The sequence below is a fragment of the Tachyglossus aculeatus genome, chromosome 7 (assembly GCF_015852505.1).
Source record: "Tachyglossus aculeatus isolate mTacAcu1 chromosome 7, mTacAcu1.pri, whole genome shotgun sequence".
NCBI classification, from domain to species: domain Eukaryota; kingdom Metazoa; phylum Chordata; class Mammalia; order Monotremata; family Tachyglossidae; genus Tachyglossus; species Tachyglossus aculeatus.
In genome coordinates, this window is record NC_052072.1 from 21,106,645 (window position 1) to 21,134,241 (window position 27,597).

The 27,597-nt window shown below is 47.4% G+C and overlaps 1 protein-coding gene across 1 annotated transcript in view; it reads left to right on the top strand.

Annotated features, from left to right (window-relative positions):
* Nucleotides 1–27,597, top strand: part of IRF6 (interferon regulatory factor 6) — a 235,657-nt gene that overhangs the window by 166,555 nt on the left and 41,505 nt on the right. The window lies entirely within an intron of this gene.

Genomic DNA, 27,597 nt, shown 5'->3' on the forward strand with positions numbered 1-27,597 from the left:
TCTAATCCCGACTCCCGCCCCTTGTCTGAAACAATGGGGCCTGTGAATCCGAGCCACCTCCACGCGTCCCCCAGCCAGATTAATGGCAGCCTGCCTGTCGCCTCCACTAGGGGGTGACCACATCCTCCTGTCTCTCCCCGCTTCAGTCTGTACTTCACTCGGCTGCCCGGATTATCTCTGTACAGAAACGCTGTGGGCATGGCACTCCCCTCCTCAAAAATCTCCAGTGGTTGCCTGTCAACCTACGAATCCAGCAAAAACTCCTCACTCTCGGCTTCAAGGCTGTCCATCACCTCGCCCCCTCTTACCTCACCTCCCTTCTCTCCTTCTCCAGCCCAGCCGGCACCCTCCGCTCCTCTGCCGCTAACCTCCTCACTGGACCTCGTTCTCGCCTGTCCCGCAGTCGACCCCCAGCCCACGTCCTTCCCCTGTCCTGGAATGCCCTCCCTCCACACATCCTCCAAGCTAGTTCTCTTCCTCCCTTAAAAGCCCTACTGAGAGCTCACCTCCTCCAGGAGGCCTTCCCAGATTAAGCCCCCTTTTTCTTCTCCTCCTCCCCATCCCCCCACTCTGCCCTACTCCCTACCCCTCCCCACACAACTTGTATATTTTTGTACAGATTTATTACTCTATTTTACTTGTACATATTTACTACTCCATTCATTTTGTTAATGTATGAATGAATGAATAGTGGAGTGGCGATGAGTAGTCTTGAGAAGGGGACCCTAGAGATTCTGACTTCTTAGTCAATCCTACGAGAAAGTCACCAACTCATCACATTAAGGACAGCTTTCTCTCAGCCATTCTCTCCCCTAAGGCATCCATCCCCTGGCCTCACCTGTAATACCCTCCCTCCACACATCCACCAAGCTTCCTCCCTTCAAAGCCCTACTGAGTGCTCACCTCCTCCAAGAGGCCTTCCCAGACTGAACCCCATTTTTCCTCTCCTCCAACCCATCCCCACCACCCTACCTCCTTCCCCTCCCCACAGCACCTGTATATGTTTGTACAGATTATTGCTCTATTTATTTTACTTGTACATATTAATTATTCTATTTATTTTATTAATGATCATCATCAATCGTATTTATTGAGTGCTTACTATGTGCAGAGCACTGTACTAAGCGCTTGGGAAGTACAAATTGGCAACATATAGAGACGGTCCCTACCCAACACTGGGCTCACAGTCTAAAAGATGTGAGCCCAATGTTGTGCTAATTATGTGCCTATATCTTTAATTCTATTTGTTCTGATGATTTTGACACCTGTCTACATGTTTTGTTTTGTTGTCTTTCTCCCCCTTCTAAACTCTGAGCTCATTGTTGGGTAGGGACCGTCTCTATATGTTGCCAACTTGTACTTCCCAAGTGCTTAGTACAATGCTCTGCACACAGGAAGCGCTCAATAAATACGATTAAATGAATGAATGAATATAGCTGTAATTCTATTTATTCTGACGGTGTTGACACCTGTCTATATGTTTTGTTTTGTTGTCTGTCTCCCCCTTCTAGACCGTGAGCCCATTGTTGGGTAGGGACTGTCTCTATACACTGCCGACGTGTATTTCCCAAGTGCTTAGTACAGTGTTCTGCACACAGTAAGCGCTCAATAAATACGATTGATTGAATGAATGAATGAATCTCGGCTTTCTCCCCTATGCACTCAACACGGTCTGCTCAGAAAGCAGGCTCTTCAGGCTGCCAGAGGCCTTGAAGACAGTGCTGTTCAACCCCCTGCCTCCTAAACTACTAGGTGTCTAGCCCTGAAAGAGAGGGCTATGTGTGAAAGATTTGCAGTGGAGGAGGGTTCCCAGCTTGGCCCCTGCCCGGTGACTCACGAATTTTCCTGTCAGAAAGCTCTTCCTCAGTCTCCTTGCTCCTCCCCGAGTTCAGCACTGCCATCCTTGCCCTCTGAGAGCCCCTCCCGGGGCCTGCACACCTGGGTCCCCGTTAGCTCATTGTGAGCAGGGAGTGTGTTTATTGTTGTAATAATAATAATAGTATTTGTTCATTCATTCATTCAATTGTATTTATTGAGTGCTTACTGTGTGCAGAGCACTCTACTAAGCACTTGGGAAGTACAAGTTGGCAACATATAGAGACGGTCCCTACCCAACAACAGGCTCACAGTCTAGATTTTTTTAAGCACTTACTATGTGCCAAGCATTGTTCTAAGCTCTGGGGGTAGATACAAGGCAATTAGGTTGTCCTACATGGGGCTCACAGTCTTAATCACCATTTTATAGATGAGATAACTGAGGCACAGAGAAGTTAAGTGACTTGCCCAAAGTCACACAGCTGACAAGTGGCAGAGCTGGGATTAGAACCCTCAACCTCTGACTCCCAAGCCCGAGCGCTTTCCACTAAGCCACGCTGCTTCTCCAGCCACGCTGCTTCTCCAAATGCTTGTACTCTCCCAAATGCTTAGTACAGTGCTCTGCACAAAGTAAACACTCAATAAATATGACTGAATGAATGAAGGTTTGATTTAAAAGGACTCTGTCCCTCGGTTTCCTGCACCTGTGACCTCAGGGACCATGGCTGCGGCTTCTTCGCTAACAATTAATTAATGATAATAATTGTGGTATTTGTTAAGCACTTACTATATGCCAGGCACTGTCCTAAGCACGGGGATAGATACAAGATCATCAGGTTGGACACAGTCTTAATTCCCATCTCACAGATGAGGTAATTGAGGCACTGAGAAGTGAAGTGACTTGCCCAAGATCACACAGCAGACAAATGGTGGAGCTGGGATTAGAACCCAGGTCATTTGACTCCCAGGCCTGTTCTCTCTATACTATGCCACCTTGTTTCTACCTTACGCCAGGAACCATGACCTTTGGTTGACGACCTTTGGTTGATCTTCAATGTGGGGGTGTCAATATTGACAGAGTCCCTCTCTCCACCCCAGTAGCTGCTGAAAAGGGGGAGAGATAAGTGGGAGCCCTTGCCCCCTCTGAAACCCGCAACACCCAGATCCAGAAGCTGGCCTCTTAGCAGCTCAGATCTGTCCTTAAATCAATCAATCAACTGTACTTATTGAGCACTTACTGTGTGCAATGCCCTGGACTAAACGGTTGGGAGAGTGCAACACAACAATTTAGCAGACACATTCCCTGCCCACAACGAGCTTACAGTCTAGACTCACTCCCTTGGTGAACTCATTCGCTCCCACGGCTTCAACTATCATGTCTACACTGATGACACCCAAATCTACATCTCTGCCCCTTCTCTCTCTCCTTCCCTTCAGGCTTGTGTCTCCTCCTGCCTTCAAGACATCTCCATCTGAATGTCTGCCCGCCATCTAAAACTCAGTATGTCCAAGACTGAACTCCTTATCTTCCCTCCCAAACCCTGCCCTCTCCCTGTCTTTCCCACCACTGTTGACAGCACTACCATCCTTCCTGTCTCACAAGCCCGCATCCTTGGTGTTATCCTCGACTCCGCTCTCTTGTTCACCCCTTACATCCGATCTGTCACCAAAACCTGCTGGCCTCACCTCCGCAACATCTCCAAGATCTGCCCTTTCCTCTCTAACCAAACTGCTACCCTGCTGGTTCAATCCCTTATCCTATCCCGACTGGATTGCTGCATCAGCCTCCTCTCTGATCTCCCATCCTCGTGTCTCTCCCCACTTCAATCTATACTTCACACTACTGCCCGGATCATCTCTGTGCAGAAATGCTCTGTGCATGTTACTCCCCTTCTCAAAAATCTCCAGTGGCTACCAATCAACCTATGCATCAGGCAAAATCTCCTCACTCTTGGCTTCAAGGCTCTCCATCACCTCGCCCTCTCCTACCTCACCTCCCTTCTTTCCTTCTACAGCCCAGCCCACACCCTCCACTCCTCTGCCGCTAACCTCCTCACTGTGCCTCATTCTTGCCTGTCCCACCGTCGACCCCTGGCCCATGTCCTCCCCTTGGCCTGGAATGCCCTCCCTCCGTACATCCGCCAAGCTAGCTCTCTTCCTCCCTTCAAAGCCCTACTGAGAGCTCACCTCCTCCAGGAGGCCTTCCCAGACTGAGCCCCCTCCTTCCTCTGCCCTTCCTCCCCCTCCCCATCCCCCCGCCTTACCTCCTTCCCCTCCCCACAGCACCTGTATATATGTTTGTACGTATTTATTAATCTATTTTACTTGTACTTATTTACTATTCTATTTATTTTATTTTGTTAATATGTTTTGTTTTGTTGTCTGTCTCCCCCTTCTAGACTGTGAGCCCATTGTTGGGTAGGGACCGTCTCTATATGTTGCCAACTTATATTTCCCAAGCGCTTAGTACAGTGCTCTGCACACAGTAAGCGCTCAATAAATACGATTGAATGAATGAATGAATAGAGGGGAAGACAGGCACTAATATGAATGAGTGTTATGGCTATCTATTGCATCCAACCTGATTTGCTTACATCCACCCCAGTGCTTAGTACACAGCAAGCATCTAACAAATACCACAATTATTATTATTACATAAGTGGTGTGGGGGTGGAGAGGTGAAGAGCAAGTCAGGGTGACTCAGAAGGGAAGAGGAAATGAGGACTTGGATAGGGAAGACCTTTAGGAGGAGGTGTGCCTTCAGAAAGGCTTTGAAGGTGGGGAAAGTAATTGTCTGTCAGATCTGAAGAGGGAGGGTGTTCCAAGCCAGAGGCTGGATGTGGGCTAGAGGTCAGAGGAGCGATAGATGAGATAGAGGTACAGTGCGTATGTTGACCTTAGAGGAGTAAGGTTTGTGGGCTGGGTTGTAGTAGCAGAATAGCAAGGTGGGTTGGGAGGGGCCAAGGTGACTGAGGGCTTTAAATCTGAAAGTAAGGAGCTTCTGTTTGATGCGGAGGTGGAAGGGCAACCACCTGGAAGGTCTGGAGGAGTGGGGAAACAGGGAATGAATGCTTTTGTAGAAAAGTGATCTGGGCAGCCAAGTGAAGCATGGAGTGGACTGAGGAGAGAGAGGAGGCTGATACAGTAATCAAGGTGGGTTAGGATAAGTGCCTGGATTAATGTGGTAGCAGTCTGAATGGAGAGGAGAGGGCGGGTTTTACGAATGTCGTGGAGGTTGAACCAACAGAACTTGGTGATAGATTGAATATGTGGGTTTAATGAGAGAGAGGAGTCAAGGATAACATCAAGGTTAGGGGCCTGTCAGACAGGAAGGATGGTGGTACCATCTACACTGATGGAAGAGTCAAGGGGAGGACAGAATTTGGGTGGAAGTGGAAACCAGTGTTTCAAGGCTTGGAGCAGCCACCATGGGTGGCATTCTGCTGTCACTTTGAGTGACGTCCCAGGGTATAATTCCTCTACTCCTCAGCCTCCTGAGAGGCAATGTGGTCTATTAGAAAAAGCTCAGGAGACCTGAGTTCTAATCCCAGCTCTGCTGCTTTCCTCTTGGGACGTTGGGCAAGTCACTTAGCTTCTTCGCAACTCAGTTTCATCATCTGGAATATGAGGATAAAATACCTGTTCTTCCCCTCCCTTAGATTGTGAGCCCTGTGGGGCTATTATCTTTGATCTACTCCAGCACTTAGCACAGTGCTTGGCACAAAGTAAGCATTTGATGCATAGTATTATTGTTGTTATTATTATTATTATTATTATCCAAAAATACCCAAAGATTTCTGCCCCGGGGCCAAGGAGAAGTGAGAAGCAGCACTGTGTAGTGGATAGAGCCCGGGTCTGGGAGTTGAAAGGTCATGGGTTCTAATCCCAGCTCTGCCACTTATCTGCTGTGTGACCTTGGGCAAGTCACTTCACTTCTCTGGCCCCTCAATTAGCTCATCTGTAAAATGGGGATGAAAATTGTGAGCCCCACTGTCATCCGTCGTCCAGGGATGGATTCGTTCAGTAATCAATGCGGGGGGGGTGGGGGGCAGGGACGGAAAGCTTGAGTTTTATACAAAATTTATTCCGCAAGGCGAATTGAATTATTTAGTTGTTTAGGCGCAATGGATTGAGCTTCCCTTTCATGAGGAATGTAATCAATTAGCAATGTTTGAGCTTCCCTAACGGGAGGAAAACAATCATACATTAATCTCACGCACTTCCCACTCGGGAAGAATCCACTTACTTTCCCACACAGGACGAAACCATTCCATTACCCGCGCACGTGGTGGGCAGCTAGCTCTCACCATGTGCTCTCCCTACATGGGAGGAATCCACTTATGATCCCCACCCACAGTGGGTCACCTGGGTCCCACCCACAAGACACTCACCCATCCCACGGCCCTTGCCTCAGTGTATTGGTTCGGGTGGCAGAGCAGGAGTCTGGCCTTCTGGGCAGAGAAAGGCACGTGGGCCGCTATGTGTCTTAGTGTTCTGCCCCCGAAGATCAGAGGCAACAGGTTTTTATCACCTGTGCTCCTAGGCCACTCCAGTTTCCGGCCTCAGTTTATCCAATCTCTGCCCTCCCCCCTCCTCCATACCTAATTTGATTGGCACAGGGGCGAGGGACCTTCTCTATTCCTGGCTTGGGCTGTCAATCTAGCAGTTTGGGTTGTGGGGGCGGTATCCCACCCTCACTTTTGGGTTCTGCCTGCTGGCTCAGGTGGTCATGAGATAGCATTTGACCTTGAGATGGCCAGTACCCCAGGGTCACCTTGGGACACACACATGGAACAGGGACTGTGTCCAACCCGATTTGCTTGTATCCACCCCAGTGCTTAGTACGGTGCCTGGCACATACTCAGTGCTTAACAAATACTATTATTATTATTATTGCCTGCTAATGGCTAAGACTTTCCCCAACCTGATGGTCATTTTATCCCTGAGGAATGCTTTCAGGTGGTGTACCCCAAGATCACTGATGTGGTAATGGTATTTATTAAGTGCTGATGGCACGTGAGACCTGAGGCAATTAGAGGGAAAGAGATTAGATCGTTGCCTATCTCACACAGGGTGCAGAATCTAAATGGGATGGATAGGCACACAGACCAATAATAGTGAATGAATTGATAAAATCCACAATTCAAGAAAATGATGCAAAAGAAAGTAGCTAAACAGATTTCTTGAAGGAACGACTCCTCACATACCTCATGACCCTGGGCACAGTCACTGAGTGCAACCCTTTCACAACCTCCCTGATCTGAATAACAATAATTATGACATTTTTTAAGCGCTTACTATGTGTCAAGCACTGTTCTAAGCACTGGGGTAGATATTATGTGCCAGGCACTGTATTAATAATAATAATGATAATAATAATAATAATGGTATTTATTAAGCGCTTACTACATGCCAAGAACTGTTCTAAGCGCTGGGGTAGATACAAGGTAATCAGGTTGTCCCATGTGGGGCTTAATGGCTCTTTATCTCCATTTTGCAGATGAGGTAACTGAGGCACAGAGAAGTTAAGTGACTTGCCCAAAGTCACACAGTTGATAAGTGGCAGCTCCAGGATTAGAACCCATGACCTCTGACTCCCAAGCCCGTGCTCTTGCCACTAAACCACACTGCTTCTCCCAGTGCTCATATTTTAGACAGATTCTTGTGACACCAACATGTATCTCAAAGAATTCAGGATTACTACATTGCTCAGTGATTTATCTCAGCAAAAATCAGAGGATTTCAGGAACACTGACTTCTTTCATAAAGAAGAATCAATTGATTGACAATCTTAGTCTCCACTAGATCAGATCTCAGTGTCCCCTACTCAGACAATGTCATCCACTCCCATACTGTCCTAATAAACCAAGAGGAAAAGAGCTGCAGCAGCAGGGATTAAAGCTAGGCATAATCAAGAAAATATGACTGTGAGGGGTGTTAGTAATTGGTCACAGAAATAGAAGATAGAATCTCTGTGGGATCCTAAACTTACCCAATTTAAGTTCCTCTAGACTGTAAACTCATTTTAGGCAGGGAAGGTGTCTACTGACTTTATTGCATTGTACTCTCCCAATCGCTTAGTACAGTGCTCTGCATACAGTAAGCCCTCAATAAATACCACTGATTGAAAAGCTAGGGACAGTCCGGCTTGGAAGCTGGGGGAATGCATGAAATGACCTCTCAGGGCTCTCAAAGATTCTTTAATTTGATAGACCCAGAGGTCCAATAGCCTGGAACATCTCCTTTATAGAAACAACTATGGAATTAGCTTGAAATGCAATTTTTCAGCTAATATTTTATTAGTAATAACAATAATTATTATTATTGTGGCATTTGTTAAGTTCTTACCATGTGTCAGGCACTGTACTAAGCACTGGGGTGGTTACAAGCAAATTGGGTTGGATATAGTCCCTGTCCCACGTGGGGCTCACAGTCTCAATCCCCATTTGACAGATGAGGTACCTGAGGCCCCGAGAAGTGAAGTGACTTGCCCAAGGTCACACAGCAGACAAGTGCAGAGCTGGGATTAAAAGTCATGACCTATTTTGAGACCCTCCTTCTTGACATGTGAGCTCAGTTACAGTCATGGGGTAAAACTGCCTCCAGCATTATGGATGCTGCCTGGCACCTCCCAGTGGCACCTCTGCTGCCTCCTGGAATCTGACTTTGGGAACCCGCAAGCATGCACATGCCTGGCACCCGAAGCCAGGAATCGGTCTGGAAAACCAGACCGATGCTACCTCTTTTTAGCCCAGCCCCAGAGCTGTGACAGAAAAAATCCCACCACCTCCAATTACCATGATTCTCTGACATCATCTACAAATTGATTCTCTGTGTACTTTCCCCTTCCGTGGATTTTCCAAGTCTTCTCTTTCTCCCACTCTGCAGCTCTTGCAACCCATCTCTGAGGTCCCGTCTCTCTAGATTCACTGACCCTTCTCCCTGCGGATGGCACTAAGGCACTAAGGTGCTTCTCCTGTTTTATTTGCCATATCCCATAACCCCTCTTATCTAGGGTATAGTGCTGGTTTATGTCACTCTCCCCCCATTAGGTTGCAAACTCCTTGAAGGCCACCTTCAAAGCTCTACCATCAATAAATCAGTCAATTATGTTTATTGAATACAGAGAAGCAGTGTGGCTCAGTGGAAAGATCCCGGCCTTGAGAGTCAGGGGTCATGGGTTTGAATCCTGGCTCCACCACTTGTCAGCTGTGTGACTTTGGGCAGGTCACTTAACTTCTCTGTGCCTCAGTTCCCTCAACTGTAAAATGGGGATTAAGACAGTGAGCCCCACGTGGGACAACCTTGATTACCTTGTTTCCCCCCCACCCCCGTGCTTCGAACAGTGCTTGGCACATAGTAAGCACTTAACAAATACCAACATTATTATCATTATTTATTATTACTGTATGCAGAGCGCTGTTCTACTACTACTACTACTACTACTACTACTACTAATGGCATTTATTAAGCACTTACTGTGTGCAAAGCACTGTTCTAAGCACTGGGGAGGTTACAAGGTGATCAGGTTGTCCCACGGGGGGCTCACAGTCTTAATCCCCATTTTTCAGATGAGGTAACTGAGGCCCAGAGAAGTTAAGTGACTTGCCCAAAGTCACACAGCTGACAATTGGAGGAGTAGGGATTTGAACCCACGACCTCTGACTCCAAAGCCCACGCTCAAGTGCTAAGTACACTACAACATAGTTGATAGGCACGTTCCCTGTCCACAAGTAGCTTACTCTTCAAATCATATCTCTTTCAGGAAGACTTCCTGACTAAGCTCTCATCCTTCCACCCTATTTTTCCTCCATACTGCCTCACCTGTTCACTTAGTCCCACCCACTGAGCACTTAGGTATTCATCCCTCCCTTGCCGCACTTGTGTACATATCCTTTTACTCAGTTGTTTACCTTACCTGAAATTTATTTTAGTGTCTTTCTCACCTGCTAGATTGTAAAACTCTTGTACTGTACCATCCCAAGCACTTAGACAGTGTTCTGCGCAAAGTAAGTGTTCAGTAAATAAGAATAACAATAATAGTATTTGTTCAGTGCTTCCTATGTGCCAGGCACTGTACTAAGCACTGGGGTGGATATAAGCAAATTGGGTTGGACACTGTCCCCATCTCATGTGGAGCTCAGAGTCTCAATCCCCATCTTGCAGATGAGGTAGCTGAGGCACAGAGAAGTGAAGTGACTTGTCCAAGGCCACACAGCAGACAAGTGGTGGAGCAGAGATTAGAAGCCATGACCTTCTGATTCCCAGGCCCATGCTCTATCCACTACATCATGCTCCAATACTACTGATTTGTTTGAGCTCATCTTTTACTTCTTTTGTAGGATCACCAAGCACCTAGTTTGGCGCTCTGCTCACAGTAGGTGCTTAATAACTGCTGCCATCACTGACATAAATAATCAGGTGCCCCAAAAGATTAATGTCATTTTGAACAACTATCCTGTTATTTGGTGAAGTCCTCTAAGATGAGTGGATAAGACGTCATAGTATCTCAACGCCTCATCTATTGTGTAAATATTTATTAGTAGCCAGTCCAGTGACAAGGGGGCAGAGTCAGGGAAGAGGGAGTATGGGACTTTCTGGTAAGTCCCACAATGGCTCAGTGTTCCCTCCTCTGCCTCCTCTCTGTCCTCTCTGTCCCCTTCTGGGGAAAGTGGAGGTAGACACCTCTCCTCCACCTCCCAGGGTGACCTAGGGTGGAGATGGTCTTTTGGTCTTGGTCATCCTCTTCCTTTCTGTTTAAGGTGGCTGTGGCATGGTTTGTGGAGGAGGATTGTGAAGCTTATGTGGGCACCGTGGTGGTGGCAGCTTTCAGCACCCAGCTGGGAAGATATGAGTGTAGTGGAGCAGTGGGGAAGGGGAAGGATCCTGATTCTGATTTTTCAGAAACATTCTTTCCATCTTTTCTCTGTTTGTCCCAGTATAATCTCACTATTACCTGGAAACAGTGGGGGGATTTGTGCCAGGCACTGTACTAAACACTGGGGTGGATATAAGCAAATTGGGTTATCTTCAGGAAATGTAAACTGTAAAATGTCCAGGGCCCCCATCTGCTTCGGATTGCGTTAGATGATTGCCAGATATTCCAAACCATTCAGACACTTCCTGCAGGCACTAATCAGGAGCGTACTATAAATCAACCCCTTGAACTGGGTGGGGTATGATCAGAGAAGGGCGCCTCAGAGAAGGGCGCCCAGGGATGCCCGTAATCCAATCAAATGTAGTTTAGCCAATATGTACCTGTAGCGTATACCTGCCTGGAGATGAGATCTGACCTTGTTTGCTTTATAAAAAGCCACACCAATAGAACAGGATCCGGAGGATTTGCCCTGGAATATCACATGGTTCTGACCACCTGGCAATCCACTGGTCTTTTGATAAAACTAGAAATCACTGGGGAGAGGCCCAAAGAATCCTATGGACTTTCTTTTTAGGAGACCCAGTCAGCTGGAAAAGCCACCAGGTTTTATGACAGAGGGAATGACGGTCAACAATGACCATGATGGGGTGGGAAAAGGCCAGTTTTTCCATAATTGCATATGTAATGCCCATCCTGCTGTGTTCACCACACCAAGAGGGCAAGATAACTGCATTTTTCTGAAGTTTCCCGTTCAATATCATGTTGATGATGATAATAATAATAACAATAATAATAATAATAATAATAATGAAGATACTTGTTAAGCACTTACTATGTGCAAAGCACTGTTCTAAGTGCTGGGGTAGATACAAGGTAATCAAGTTGTCTCTTGTGGGGCTCCCTGTCAATCCCCATTTTACAGATGAGGTAACTGAGGCACAGAGAAGTTAAGTGACTTGCCCAAAGTCACACAGCTGACAAGTGGCAGAGGTGGGATTAGAACCCACGACCTCTGACTCCCAAGCCCACGCTCTTTCCACTAAGCCATGCTGCTTCAATAATAATGATGGTATTTGTTAGATGCTTACTATGTGCCAGGCATTGTACTAAGAGCTGGGGTCAATACAAACAAACCGGGTTGGACACAGTTCCTATCCTGCAAAGGGCTCACAGTCTTATTCCCCATTTTACAGATGAGGGAACTGAGGCACAGAGAAGTGAAGTGACTTCCCTAAGGTCACGTGGCAGACAAGTGGCAGAGTTGGGACTAGAACCCATAACCTCCTGACTCCCAGGCCGTGCTCTATCCACTACACCATGCTGCTTCCCTATGACATTTGTTAAGTGTTTTCTATGTGCCAAGCACTGTACTAAGCATTGGGGTAGATACAAGACAATATCTTGGAGCTCACAGACTAAAGGAGAGGGAGATTAGATATTGACTCTCCATTTTACAGATAAGGAAACTGAGGCACAGAAAAGTAAAAAGACTTGCCCAAGGTCACACAGCAGGCCAGTGGCAGTCAGGATTAGAATCCAAGTCCTTTGGCTCCCAGGCCTGTACTCTTTTCATTAGGCCATGCTGCTTCTCTAGAGTATACTGACAGCCCAGAACCAGGAGACTGGGAGCACCTGGACAAGGTTGGCTTGGTCAGAGGTCAGAGCCCCCTTGAAGAAAGCCTTGCTCCCCATTTTCCACAGGCCTGAGTGTAAAATTACCTTTGATCATGCTAATGATAACACCAGCCCTCAGTTCCAACGCTTTTCATCTTCAAAGCAACTCGCTAGAAACCAGGATATTAACTTTCGACACGAAAGTCTCCATGTTTCAAGAACTGAAAGCAGAGGCGGTCCAGCTGTGAGGGTGGGTATGCCCAGGGGGCTGCCCAGGAGGGTATGCTGGTTCCTTTTCCTGTGCTTGGGGAGAAGACCTATATGCTTTTCTGCTATTTGTTTCAGCCAAATAGTACTTAAGTCACATAATAATAATGATGGAATTTGTTAAGCACTTACTATGTGCCACGCACTGTTCTAAGCACTGGGGTAGATACAAGGTAATCAGGTTGTCCCATGTGTGGCTCCCAGTCTTAATCCCCGTTTTACAGATAAGGTCACTGAGGCACAGAGAAGTTGTGACTTGCTCAAAGTCACAGAGCTGACAAGTGGCGGAGCTGGGATTAGAACCCATGACCTCTGACTCCCAAGCCCGTGTTCTTTCTACTAAGCACGTGGTGAGACCTTTGGGTTTATGGCAAGGTTTCTGAATTTTACTCTAAAATGACCATATTTTACAGAGGGCCACTTGAGGTGGAGCCCAAAAATGTTGAAAAGGGAGAGGGAAAAAAGGGCAGAGAGAGCAGAGTGAACCGAAGACCCAGATTCTGAAAGAGAGAGTGAAGAAAACAATATATATTATTATCCCCTCTTCTAAAAAAAACCCTCCCTCGACCCCATGGCTCCCTCTGACCATCCCTCTCCAAACTCCTTGAGTCACCTGTCTATACCCACTGCCTCCACTTCATCTCCTCCAATTCTCTCCTTGGACCCTCTCCAATCTGGCTCCCACTCCCTTCACTCCGCAGAAACTGTCCTCTTAGAGGTCACCGATGATCTTCTTCTTGCCAAATCCAACAGCCTCTACTCCATCCTAATCCTCCTCATCCTATCAGCTGCCTTCAACACTGTGGGCCACCCCCTTCTCCCAGAAACATTGTTTAACCTTGACTTCACTTACACTGTCCTCTTCTGGTTCTCCTCCTATCCCCCAGCCACTTATTTTCAGACTCTTTTGTTGGGTCCTCCTCTGCTCCCCACCCCCTAACTGTGGGAGTCCCCCTAGGCTCAGTTCTGGGACCCCTTCTATTCTTCATCTACATCTACTCCCTTGGAGAACTCATTCACTCCCATCTCGTTGCACAAGATTCTCAAATTTACAACTCCAGACTTAATTTCTGTCAATCAATCTCTGCAGTCTATTTCCTCCTGCCTTCAGGACATCTCTACATGGATGTCCCACAAACACCTCAAACTCAACGTGTCCAAAACAGAACTCAACATCTTACCATCCAATCCCTGTCTTTCCTGCAACTTTCCCAGCCCTTTAGATCCTCCATCCTGTCTCACAAGCCCGTGACCTTAATATTATCCTGGATTCATCTCTTATTCAACTTGCATATTCAATCTGTCACCAAATCCTGTCACAATTCTATCTTCACAACATCACTAAAATCTGCCCTTTCCTCTCAATTCAAATGCTACTATGTTGATCCAAGCACTTATTCATTCATATTTATTGAGTGTTTACTGTGTGCAAAGCATTATACTAAGCACTTGGGAGTGTACTCTTATCCCATCTTGACTACTGCATCGATCTTCTTCCTGACCTCCCTGCCTCCTGTTTCTCCTGACTCAAGTCTCCCCACTTCACTTTGCTGCCCAGATCATTTTCTTAAAAAGAGTTCACTCCATGCCTCCTCACTCCTCAAGAGCTTCCAGTGGTTGCCCACCCCCTCCACATCAAGCAGAAACTCCTTGGCATTGGCTTTAAAACACTCCATCACTTCAAGCCCTCCCATTTTGCCTTGCTGATTTTCTACTACCACCCAGCGTGCATGCTTCGCTTCTCTAATGCCAACCTACCCACCTTACCTTGATCTTATCTATCTTGCTGCTGATGCCTTGCCCACATCTGGCCTCTTGCTTGGAACTCATTCATTCATTCATTCGATTGTATTTATTGAGAGCTTACTGTGTGCAAAGCACTGTACTAAGTGCTTGGGAGAGTACCATCCAGTCTGGCTTCCGTCCCCTACATTCCACGGAAACTGCCCTCCCAAAGGTCACCAATGACCTCCTGCTTGCCAAATCCAACGGCACATACTCTGTCCTAATCCTCCTCGACCCCTCAGCTGCCTTCAACACTGTGGACCACCCCCTTCTCCTCAACACGCTATCTGACCTTGGCTTCACAGACTCCGTCCTCTCCTGGTTCTCCTCTTATCTCTCCGGTCGTTCATTCTCAGTCTCTTTTGCAGGCTCCTCCTCGCCCTCACATCCCCTTACTGTGGGGGTTCCCCAAGGTTCAGTGCTTGGTCCCCTTCTGTTCTCGATCTACATGCACTCCCTTGGTGACCTCATTCGCTCCCACGGCTTCAACTATCATCTCTACGCTGATGACACCCAGATCTACATCTCTGCCCCTGCTCTCTCCCCCTCTCCCCAGGCTCGCATCTCCTCCTGCCTTCAGGATATCTCCATCTGGATGTCTGCCTGCCACCTAAAACTCAACATGTCCAAGACTGAACTCCTTGTCTTCTCTCCCAAACCCTGCCCTCTCCCTGACTTTCCCATCTCTGTTGACGGCACTACCATCCTTCCCGTCTCACAAGTCTGCAACCTTGGTGTCATCCTCGACTCCGCTTTCTCATTCTCCCCTCACATCCAAGTCGTCACCAAAACCTGCCGGTCTCAGCTCCGCAACATTGCCAAGATCTGCCCTTTCCTCTCCATCCATACCACTACCCTGCTCGTTCAAGCTCTCATCCTATTCCGTCTGGACTACTGCATCAGCCTTCTCTCTGATCTCCCATCCTCGTGCCTCTCCCCACTTCAATCCATACTTCATGCTGCTGCCCGGATTGTCTTTGTCCAGAAACGCTCTGGGCATGTTACTCCCCTCCTCAAAATTCTCCAGTGGCTACCAATCAATCTGCACATCAGGAAGAAACTCCTCACCCTGAACTTCAAGGCTGTCCATCACCTCGCCCCCTCCTACCTCACCTCCCTTCTCTCCGTCTACAGCCCACCCCGCACCCTCCGCTCCTCTGCCGCTAATCTCCTCACCATACCTCTTTCTCGCCTGTCCCGCCATCGACCCCCGGCCCACGTCATCCCCCGGGCCTGGAATGCCCTCCCTCTGCCCATCTGCCAAGCTAGCTCTCTTCCTCCCTTCAAGGCCTTACTGAGAGCTCACCTCCTCCAGGAGGCCTTCCCAGACTGAGCCCCTTCCTTCCTCTCCCCCTAGTCCCCCTCTCCATCACTCCATCTTACCTCCTTCCCTTCCCCACAGCACCTGTATATATGTATATATGTTTGTACATATTTATTACTCTATTTATTTATTTTACTTGTACATATCTATTCTATTTATTTTATTTTGTTAGTATGTTTTGGTTTTGTTCTCTGTCTCCCCCTTTTTAGACTGTGAGCCCACTGTTGGGTAGGGACTGTCTCTTTATGTTGCCAACTTGTACTTCCCAAGTGCTTAGTACAGTGCTCTGCACACAGTAAGCGCTTAATAAATATGATTGATTGATTGATTGATTACCATATAACAACAAACAGACACATGCCCTGACCACTTAGAGCCTACAGTCTCCCTCCTCTTTCACAATAAGAATAACGATGGTATTCATTAAGTGGTTATTATGTGTCAAGCACTTTTCTAAGCACTGGAGTAGATACAAGTTAATCAGGTCAGACATGGTCCCTGTCCCACATGGGGCACCTGGTCTAAGTAAAAGGAAGACTAGGTATTGAATCCCCATTTTATGGATGAGGAAACTGAAGCATCAAAGAAGTTAAGTGATTAGCCCACAGTCATGCAGCAGGCAAGTGGCAGAGCCAGAATTAAAACCCATGTCCTCTGACTCTAGTGTCTGTGCTCTTTCCACTGAGCCATGCTACTCAAGTGGGCACATACCAGGACTCAAGCATTTCATACTCACCTAGGTGACATTAGAGAAGCAGCGTGACTCAGTGGAAAGAGCATGGGCTTTGGAGTCAGAGGTCATGGGTTCAAACCCTGGCTCCGCCAATTGTCAGCTGTGTGACTTTGGGCAAGTCACTTAACTTCTCTGTGCCTCAGTTACCTCATCTGTAAAATGGGGATGAAGACTGTGAGCCCTCCATGGGACAACCTGATCACCTTGTAACCTCCCCAGTGCTTAGAGCAGTGCTTTGCACATAGTAAGTGCTTAATAAATGCCATTAGTATTATTATTATTATTATTTTAATGGTGCATTCCATCCAGTAGATGCCTCAAAACCACTATCCCTTCTACCATTATCCTCAATGGTGGTGGTGGCAATGACAGGGAGTATGGCTGTGAGCAATTGACACAGCCAGGAGCTCAGAGCAGTGACTAGTCTGGGAAAGATATGGTGAAGCTGCACTCCTCACCATACAATAACTGCTGCCTTTGCTTTGGCATCTAGCTCATTTCTGACTGAGCCATGCATCGGCTGCTCCTGGGGGTGGCGCCTATGGCAGAGGAGATGTCAAAAGCAGCGGCCAGCATGGCTCAGTGGAAAGAGCATGGGCTTTGGAGTCAGAGGTCAGGGGTTCAAATCCCAGCTCCGCCAATTGTCAGCTGTGTGACTTTGGGCAAGTCACTTAACTTCTCCGTGCCTCAGTTACCTCATCTGTAAAATGGGGATTAAGACTGTGAGCCCCCTGTAGGACAACATCACTTTGTAACCTCCCCAGCACTTAGAACAGTGCTTTACACATAGTAATCACTTAACAAATGCCATTATTATTATTATTATTATTATGTGGCTCAAGGTCTGCAGCTTCTCCCTTACCTGGTCTGAGCTGCTGGCCCCTTGCCAGGGGCCTCTCTGTTGCCACCACCTCTGCACCTTCCCGGCCCAAAGCTGGACTTTCAGTGGTCCCACTGGCCACATTACAGGTGGAGGAATGCCAACCACAAATTCAGGCTCACCTTCTCTAATGCGGATCACCTGATGACTTTATTCTGGTGGCACTCTTGAGGGTGACTTGCTGTTTGTGCTTGGGCCAGTCCCCCTGGGCTGTTCCCCCATTTTGGAAATAGGGAATCATTCAATCAAACAGTGGTATTTATTGAGCACCTACTGAGGTCAGAGCACTGTACCAAGCACATGGAAGAATACAATAGTTAGCAGACATGATCTCTGCCCTCAAGGAGCTTACAATCTAGTGGGGGACATAGACACTAAAATAATTACAGATAGAAGGAAGAAGGAAAGTGGATATGATAATAACTGTGGTATTGTTAAGCACTTACTATGTGGCAAGCATTGTACTAAGCCCTGGGGTAGATACCGGGGTGGGAGGAGTTGGAGGGGGTGGGGAAGACATGAGCAGTGTGAGGTGACAAGGGAGAGAGAGGCAGTGTGGTTTAGTGGATAGAGCTCAGGACTGGGAGTCAGAAGGACCTGGCTTCTAATCCTGGCTCTGTCACATAATGATAATAATAATTTTGGTATTTATTAAGCGCTTACTACATGCAAAGCACTGTTCTATGTGCTGGGGAAGATACAAGGTGATCAGGTTGTTCCATGTGGGGCTCACAATCTTAATCCCCATTTTACAGATGAGGTAACTGAGGCACAGAGAAGTTAAGTGACTTGCCCAAAGTCAAACAGCTGACAAGCGGTGGAGCCGGAATTTGAACCCATGACCTCTGAGTCCCAAGCCCGTGTTCTTTCCACTGAGCCACGCTGTTTATTATGTGACCTTGGGTAAGTCACTTAACTTCTCTGGACCTCAGTTACCTCATCTGTAAAATGGGGATTAAGACTGTGAGCCCAATATGAGACAACCTGTGTCCAACCTGATTAACTTGTAACTACACCAGTGCTTAGAACAGTGCTTGGCCCATAGTAAGCGCTTTACAAGTACCATTATTATTATTATTATTATTATTATTATATACTATATGCAGACCAGATGGAGACCCTGCCTTACCTGAGGCTCACAGTCTAAATAGGAAGAACGGGTATTAAATCTCTATTTTACAGTTGAGGCAACTGAGGCAAAGAAAAGTGAAGTGATTGGTAAAGGTCACACAGTAGGCAATATTAGAATCCACCTAGCAAATTAGAACCCAGATCCTCTGATTCTCAGGCTCTTTCCACTAGGCCCTACTGCTTTCGTATGATGCCTTAGGGCGCATGAGTAACTGGGTATGTAAGGCGACCCACTCCTAACTTCTAGGAGGCCCTGAGTGGGAGTTAGGGAGGGGAAAGGCGGAAGCACCTGGTGTCAGCCTGGCGTACACTTGGAGGCTGTTAGAGGTTAGGCTGAGATGTTTGAGGGGCATGCCTCTCCTTGGCGGGAGGTCCCCTAGGCCTTGCCCCGGCCCAGTCGGCAAAGGCAAAACTCCCAAGAGTGCAGATGCCAAGTGGGTGACTCTTCCTTCAGTCCCAGCTCAACTCTCCTCCTCCTTCCCTCCCATCGGCAAGTAGGAGCACGTTCCATCTGTTACCAGCGGCCCAGCCCACCCAGGCTCAGCCTTTCCCGGGCTCCAAGCTGGGAACCGTAGCTGGGCTCCTCAAGCTCTCTGCAGCAGGAACCAAGGGAGGAGTCAGATTGCAGAGCTTGGGTCAAAACTTCCTCACTGGCCTCACCTTGGGTTTCCCAGGACTTCTCAGAGATTCATTTCCATTCATTTCCACTTCCTCCGTTCAGTCTTCATTTCCTCTTTCTGATCTTTGTTTCCTCCCTGACTTGTTTCCTCTCTGAGCTCTGCTTCCTTCCTCTCATCCATTTTCTCCTTTCCGCCCCGGCTTCTTCTTCTCTCTCTCCACCAGTTCCCACACTCTCCTTTCCCCAGGGCCAAAGGAGACCTGGTTCCTCTAGCCTCACTCCAGAGAGAACCGCAGAGCAGTGCTGTGACGCTGAATCGATACTAGCTTCCTGCCTTGGCAATGGAATCTGGGTTGTGGAGACTGTTCCAGGTCTAGTCGAGACCTGAGTAACTCAGACAGTTAACCCAGCAGGCGGGAAGGCGAGCCGGTACTTGTCAGAGTATTCTACAGAGTAGGAACTGAAGGCTGAAACTCTTGAAGTCTTCTGACACTGGTGCAATAATAATAATAATGATGATGGTATTTGTTAAGCGCTTACTATGTGCAAAGCACTGTTCTAAGCGCTGGGGGGATACAAGGTGATCAGGTTGCCCCACATGGGACTCACAATCTTAATCCCCATTTTACAGATGAGGTAACTGAGGCACAGAGAAGTTAAGTGACTTGCCCAAAGTCAAACAGCTGACAATTGGCAGAGCCGGGATTTGAACCCATGACATCTGACTCCAATGCCCGTGCTCTTTCCACTGAGCCATGCTGTTTCTTTATATGCAAGGCAGCGACTCAGCTCTGCCCCTTCCTCTCTGGCCCAGCCACTCCACTTCCAGAACTTTCTCAGCTCAGCTGGGAGAACAGGGATTCACTCCGGGTCCTTGGTCAACTTCCTCACACCCGCAAGGCAGTCTTCAGTGTATGTGCCAGTGTGCACACACACACACTCTCACACATGCTTTAATTGTTTGCTTAATACCAGACAGCTTCCAGGCAGGCCCTCTACTTTCATTTCTGTTTATCCAGCAACTGTCTGGCAGCTCTTCTTGGGATGTTTAGGAAACAGCTAAACCCACACTGCAGGCAGTGTCCCTCACGCCACCTCCTGCCTCGCTTTTGATGCTGTCACTGCCCCCGAGAAGGGACTTTTTGATGCCTGGGAACCCAGCATCAGACAAGTGCCACTGTAATGCAAAGGTCTTCCTGTTTCCAAATTCTGGGCTAGGCAAATAGCAGCTTAAGTGGCTAAAGTCTCCCAAGGAAAGGGGAATCAGGGGTGGGAAAAGATGAGGCTGCGAGAGTCCAGAGGGACTAGGGGTGCTTTGGGATAATAATAATAATAATAATAATAATAATAATAATAATAATAATAATGGCATTTATTAAGCACTTACTATGTGCAAAGCACTGTTCTAAGTGCTGGGGAGGTTACAGGGTGATCAGGTTGTCTCACGGGGGGCTCACAGCCTTAATTCCCATTTTCCAGATGAGGTCACTGAGGCCCAGAGAAGTTAAGTGACTTGCCCAAAGTCACACAGCTGACAATTGGCGGAGTAGAGATTTGAACCCATGACCTCTGACTCCAAAGCCTGTGCTCTTTCCACTGAGCCACACTACTTCTCTGGGGATCTACTCAGTTCTCCTTTCCCTGTTTCTTCTAAATCTGTATGGCCATTTCCAGCTTCTGGCATGTGGAGGATGGAGTTCCCTATCAAGCAAGGGTATGCTGGGTCATCCAAGCACTTGGTTTTGCACAATTTTTATTCAACCCTCTCTAAGGCCCACAGCTCTTAAGTACATACCTGTAATTCATTTATTTAGATTAATGTCTCTCTTCCCCTCTGGGCTGCAAGCTCACTGTGGGCAGGGAACATGTCTACCAATTCTGTTATATTGTACTCTCCTAAGTGCTTAGTACAGTGCTCTGCATACAGTGAGCACACAATAAATACTGTACTAAAGGCCTGGGAGGGGCCAATACAATAAAGTTGATAGTCATGTTCCCTGTACACAAGGATCTGAGGACGTCTAGGGAAACCAACCTTGAGCCACATCTCTAGGAATCCGTTGAAATGAAGTTTTGGAAGGCAATCTTTGGTATAGTCCCTCCAGGAAGCCTTCCTAGATTAACCTCCTCCTGACCTCAGCCATTTATTTGGGAGCTCTTACAACTGTTTTTACTTCCTCCTATTCTCTACCCCATGTATATCTTTATTTCTACCTGTTCCAATGACTCTATCTTGCCTCTCCCATTAGACCAAATGGCTTGATCCAAGAGAGAAGGATCTCTGCCCTCTTCTTTTGTAATCTGGAACAGAGATCTCTGAACCCAGTTTCCAGATGCAGGCTAGCAATTTTTTTTAATGGCATTCGTTAAGTGTTCACTATGTGCCAGACACTGGGGTAGATAGATAAATATTATTGATTGATGCAAGGTAATCACATGGGACACAGTCCATGTCCCACATGGTGCTCACAGTCTTCATCCCCCTTCTACAGCTGAAATAACAGAGGCACAGATAAGTTAAATGACTTGCCCAAGGTCACACATTCGACAAGTGTTGGCTCCAGGATTAGAACCCAGGTTCTCTGACTCTCGGGCCTGTGCTCTTTCCACTAGACCAAGGTGCTTCTCCTCAAAGTAATCCAGGAGAAGCAGCAAATTAGCAAATTCAAACCCCTACAACACACTTAGCCCTTAATTATCCAGATATTTCAGGAGCATCTACGGCTTCAAATAGCTAGGTAGTTGGGCTATCTTTTATATATTAGCCCCAATTATCTGGATAATTGGACATTAGGTGCTTAATAAATTCAGTTGATTGTCTTCGCATCTTTCAAACCCTGCTTACCCAAGCAAGTTGACTTGCTAAACAAAGACTTGGAGTACTCTTTTCTCTCCATGAATAGTGTCTACTGAGTCCCAACTCTTTCAAGAGCACTGTACTAAGCTCTTGGGAGGGTACAGTAGAATTAAGAGACATGAGTTTCTGCTTGGGGTGGAGAGGAATGGGAAACTCCTGGAGATTTTTGAGGAGTGGGGAGATGTGCCCAAAATGATGTTTTGGAAAAACCCGCTTTCGGTTTAGTAATCTCGGTAGTCTCCTTTCCTAGGAAGAACCTAACCATAGGGCTACTGAGTGGTGACAGAGAGAATAGAATAAAATTGAAGGAGGGAGTGAGGAAAAAAAAAGGAGCGGGGGAGGATTGATCTGTTTTCCAAAGCTGAGGTTCTTAAAGGGCCTCATTAATACCACCTATCTCATTCCTGGGAAGACATTTACAGCTCCATCAAGCCTCAGACTAGTGATTATTCAACAGGCACTAACAACAGCATAAAGGCCCTGATCCCAAGTATTGCTCATAGACTCAGGCCCAGGAATATGGACAGTTTTTTATTTCCTTTTTTAATGGTATTTGTTAAGCACTTTCTCTGTATCAAGTACAGTTTGTTCTTAGCACTGCAGTAGATACATTTTAATCAGGTAGGAAACAGTCTCTGTCCCACACTGGGGGTTCTCTAGATTGTAAGATTGTTGTGGGCTGGGAATGTGTCCACTGACTCTGTTGTATTCATTCATTCAATTATATTTATTGAGCGCTTACTGTGTGCAGAGACTGTACTAGTGGCTCAGTGGAAAGAGCCCGGGCTTTGGAGTCAGAGGTCATGGGTTCAAATCCCGGCTCCACCACTTAGCTGTGTGACTTTGGGCAAGTCACTTAACTTCTCTGGGCCTCAGTTATCTCATCTGTAAAATGGGGATGAAGACTGTGAGCCAACCACGGAACAACCTGATCACCTTGTTAACCTCCCCAGAGCTTAGAACAGTGCTTTGCACATAGTAAGCGCTTAATAAATACTGTCATTATTATTATTATTATTATTATTATTACTAAGCACTTGGGAAGTACAAGTCAGCAACATATAGAGACGGTCCCTACCCAACAATGGGCTCACGGTCTAGAAAGGGGAGACAAATAAAACAAAACATGTAGACAGGTGTCAAAATTGTCAGAACAAATAGAATTATAGCTATATGCACATCATTAACAAAATAAATAGAACAGTAAATATGTACAAGTAAAATAGAGTAATAAATCTGTCCAAATATATGCAAGTGTTGTGGGGAGAGGAAGGAGGTAGGACGGGGGGAATGGGGGGGAGGAGGAGGAGCTGGAGGAGTAGTATTGTACTAAGCAGTGCTCTGCACACAAGGCATAAATGCCTTGAATGATGATGGGGCTCACAGCCTAAATAGAAGGGAGAACAGGTATTGAATCCCTATTTTGCAGTCGAGGAAACTGAGACACCGAGAAGTGAAGTGGCTTGCCCAAGGTCACCCAACAGGCAAATGGCAGAGCTGGGATTAGAACCTAGGTCCTCTGACTCTCAGGCCTGTGCTTTATCCACTAGGCCATGCTATCTCCCATGCAGTTTGAGTGAGGTGGATTCATGCTGAGTCTACCCTGCAGCAAGAACTCCCTTCTGGGCTTCTGAAATTCCTCGCTGGGTTTTGTGTATGTGGACCAAGTAAGAGACCTCCTCAGATCATCGCACTGAATGTGGAATGGAAGCAGGGGCAAGATTCCTCATCTCCAAGCAATAGGAATAAACGCCAGTGGCGTTTCTTTGTGGTGCAGACTCGGGACCTGCCTCTTGTGGTGAATTTGCCCACTGTGATTTGGGGAATCTGAATCCCTTCATTTGGGTTACAGGTTACAGTGAATCCATCAGTCACTCTATTCTGGATGTTGTGGGGAGGTACAAGGCATCTTGAGGGAGGCAGATCAGATACAAATTCCCATCATTAATAATACACAGGAAGCATGAATAATAAAACAAAAGTCTTTGTTGAGGGGGTGAATTTTTTAGAGTATTGAAGAAGGGAAGTGGGGCGAGAATATTCTGAATCAATCAATAGTTGAGTGCTTAGAGAAGCAGTATTGCCTAGTAGATAGAGCACGGGTCTGGGAGTCTAAAGGTCATGGGTTCTAATCCTGCCTCCTCCACTTGTCTGCTGTGTGACCTTGGGCAAATCACTTCACTTCTCTGAACCTTGGTTCTCTCCTCTGTAAAATGGGGATTAAGACTGTGATCCCTATGTGGGACAGGGATTGCATCCAACCCAATTATCTTGCATTTACCCCAGTGTTTAGAACAGTGCCCGGCACAAGGTAAGCGCTTAACAAATACCATCTTCTAGTCTGTGAGCCCATTGTTGGGTAGGGACCATCTCTGTATGTTGCCAACTTGTACTTCCCAAGTGCTTAGTACAGTACTCTGCACACAGTAAGTGCTCAATAAATACGATTGAATGAATGAAATCATTATTACTGGGTGCAGAGCACTGTACTAAGCACTTGGGAGTGTACAATACAACAGAGTTGGCAGGAAAGTTCCCAGCTCACAACAGGCTTACAGTCTAGAGGGGGAGACAGACATTAATATGGGGAATGATTCATGTCAGGACCCATATTTCTTGGGGGAACCCTTGTCTGATGTTTTTACTTAGAAATGGAAAATCCTGCTGCTTGCTCAGCTGAAAGTCTCTGTGATCCTGTGATGATTGAGTAAAACTCTGGGATACTAAGGAATGGGAGTTTTGGGAAGGAGCGTTTGAGCCGGGAGGAACGAGGGAAGCCCCAGGGGTTATCGCTTCGCCTTCTTGTCGCACCAGTCACAGACCCACATCAAGCTGGCACTTGCCAACAGGGAAGGGTGTGGTGAGACATAAACAAGAGCACTAGAGCCCCAGGACCCCAAGGCATCTGCAGTCAGTGTGGGCTGGGAGCCACAGTGACAACCCGCTTGGCATTGGAGGAATTAAAGCCCAGTTGGTTGGAATGAGGAATCATCTCTTTCCGTGCTCCCACTCCCCTGTCCCCTCCCAGGAGTGGGAGAAGTTTTTGGACAGAGGAGGTTGGAGGGAGGGGGGAGGGGATTTCCTACCTTGATGAATCAGTGACCTGGTGCAGCAAATGTCCTTGGCTGCTGAAACTCAGACTGACAGGTGAGTCAACCGTGCCTCACCTGTGGAGAAAAGGAGGTAAGAAGGAGCAGTGTGGCCGAATCAATGGCACACAGGCCTGGGAGTCAGAAGGATGTGGGTTCTAATCCTTACTCTGACGCTTGTCTGCTGTTTGATCTTGGGCAAGTCATTTCACTGTGCCTCAGTTACCTCATCTGTAAAATGGGGATTAAGATTGTGAGCCCCGAATGGGACCTGAACTTTGTAACTACCTCAGTGCTTAGGAAAGTGCCTGGCACATAGTATGTACCTAACAAATACCATTAAGAGACAGCAACAAAAAAAGGAAAATATCTAGGACCTGGCAGGGCCCAGCCAAGGCTATCTTGCCCACCCCTCTCTTTCTCCAAGCAGGGTCACCCCCGGGCCCCAGCTCGGGCCTGATCATCTCTCCTTTCCTAAAAGATCTTCAGGAAAAACGTCAAAACCTCCATTGCTGTGGGATAGAAAGTTTTTTCTCACGTCCAACATTAATCTTTCCCGATGCAAAAGAAGCCCACAGTAGCCCACAGTGAACCCCAGAGTCACGAAGGCTGAGAATAAACCCACTCCACTTTTTTCTTCCCCCATGTTCCATTTCCCAACACTTCTCCCCAGCCCATCAAGGTCCTGTCTACCTTCCAGCCTCCATGTTTGCTGGGTCTCAGGAGCCTTCCCTTAGGCGGGATGCAGGGAGATGTCTGGCCGCTGAGCTCACCAGCAATAAAAAGCCGGGAGCGGGTCAGGCCCTCATCCTGCACTGACAGAAGAGGGTGGCCACGGGCCATATTTAAGGAGGAGACTGGCCCGGCAAGCCCCTGGGTAACGCTCGGGCACCTGATATGGGCACCACCTTATCCGACGTGTGTTGGCCTTTTCACGGTTACAGTCTCTCCTAGAGCGGCTTCCATTGGCTGCTCTCATCAAGCCAAAAGCTCCTGAAGTGATTTAGGCTTGAAGCCCTCTATACACTGTCCTGCTCCCCCCATCTAACTTGCCCACACCTCTGTCCCAAGGTGACCCTGGGCACCAGCCACCTCAAGGTCACATGCTATCTCGTGGCCGCCTGAGCCAGCAGGTGGAACTCGGAAGTGAGGGTGAGATACCGCCACCACAATCAAAACTGCTAGATTGACAGCCCAAGCCGGGAGAGTGGGTAGGGACTGTTTCTATATGTTGCCAACTTGTACTTCCCAAGCGCTTAGTACAGTGCTCTGCACACAGTAAGCGCTCAATAAATACGATTGATGATGATGACGATGAATATAGAAGGTGTCCCTCACCCCCGTGCCAATCAAATTAGGTATGGAGGAGTGGGGAGGGCAGAGATTGGATAAACTGAGGCCGGAAGCTGGAATGGCCTAGAAGCACCTGCAGCTTCTGGCCCTCTGGGCAGAGGATCGGGACTTGCAGCAGATGGCTGCAGGGCCCCTCTATCCGGAGCGTGAGAAGCCTGCTCTGTCTGCACCAAGTGAGGAGCCGTGGGATGGGGGAATGTCCCCTCCCGCTGGACACTTGTGGGGCTGGAAGCCAGGTACTCCACTATGGGTATGGAAAAAATGAATGGATTCCTCCCAAAAGGAAAATACTCGTGGGTGGGAGCTAGGGGCTTCCCCCATGGGTGTGCAACTCAAGTGGATTCCTCCCGAGCGGGAAGTGCCTATGAATGCAAACAAACTGTAAGGGAATTCGGCCTGGGTGGGACCTGGGGGTTCTGCCACACACAAGTAATGTATACTTGTGTTCCTCCGGTTAGGGAAGCTCTAATATTACTCATTGATTACATCCCTCCTGAAAGGGAAGTTCAATCCATTGCACCTAAACAATTAAATAATTCAGATTGCCTCGTGGAAAATTGTATATAAAACTCAGGCTTTTTGTCCCCAGTCTCTCTCTCTCTCTCTCTCTCTCTCTCTCTCTCTCTCTCTCTCTCTCTCTCTCTCTCTCTCTCTCTCTCTCTCTCTCTCTCTCTCTCTCTCTCTCTCTCTCTCTCTCTCTCTCTCTCTCTCTCTCTCTCTCTCCTGATTACTCATCTGGGCGACAGGTGACAACCTCTCATTTTGCCCTTGCTCCAAGACATCCTTCGAGCTAAGCAAACCTGCTTAGCATTCTCTTCCCAAGATTCTCCTGGTCATTGCTCATGGCATTCCCCCAAACTGGGATGCCTCCCCCATTCCTCTTGTCAAATCACTTCCTTTCTCTCTTTCCATAATCCTCTGGATTGTAAGACTGTGGTGGGCAGGGATCATGTATACCAACTCTATTGTACTATGCTCTTTCAAGCACTTAACACAGTGCTCGGCACACAGGAAGTGCTCAATAAATGACATCGATCGATCCCACAATGTGCTAGACGGATAGAGACCCTCTCCCTGCCCTCCTGACATAGTGGGCCAATCTGGGAGCTTTTATTCCAAATGAGGGGATTGGAATGGAGCTGGATGGGTGCCAAGAAACTCCTCCATCTAATCAATCAATCAAGCAATCATATTTATTGAGTGCTTACTGTGTGCAGAGCACTGTACTAAGTTTTTGGGAAAGTACAATACA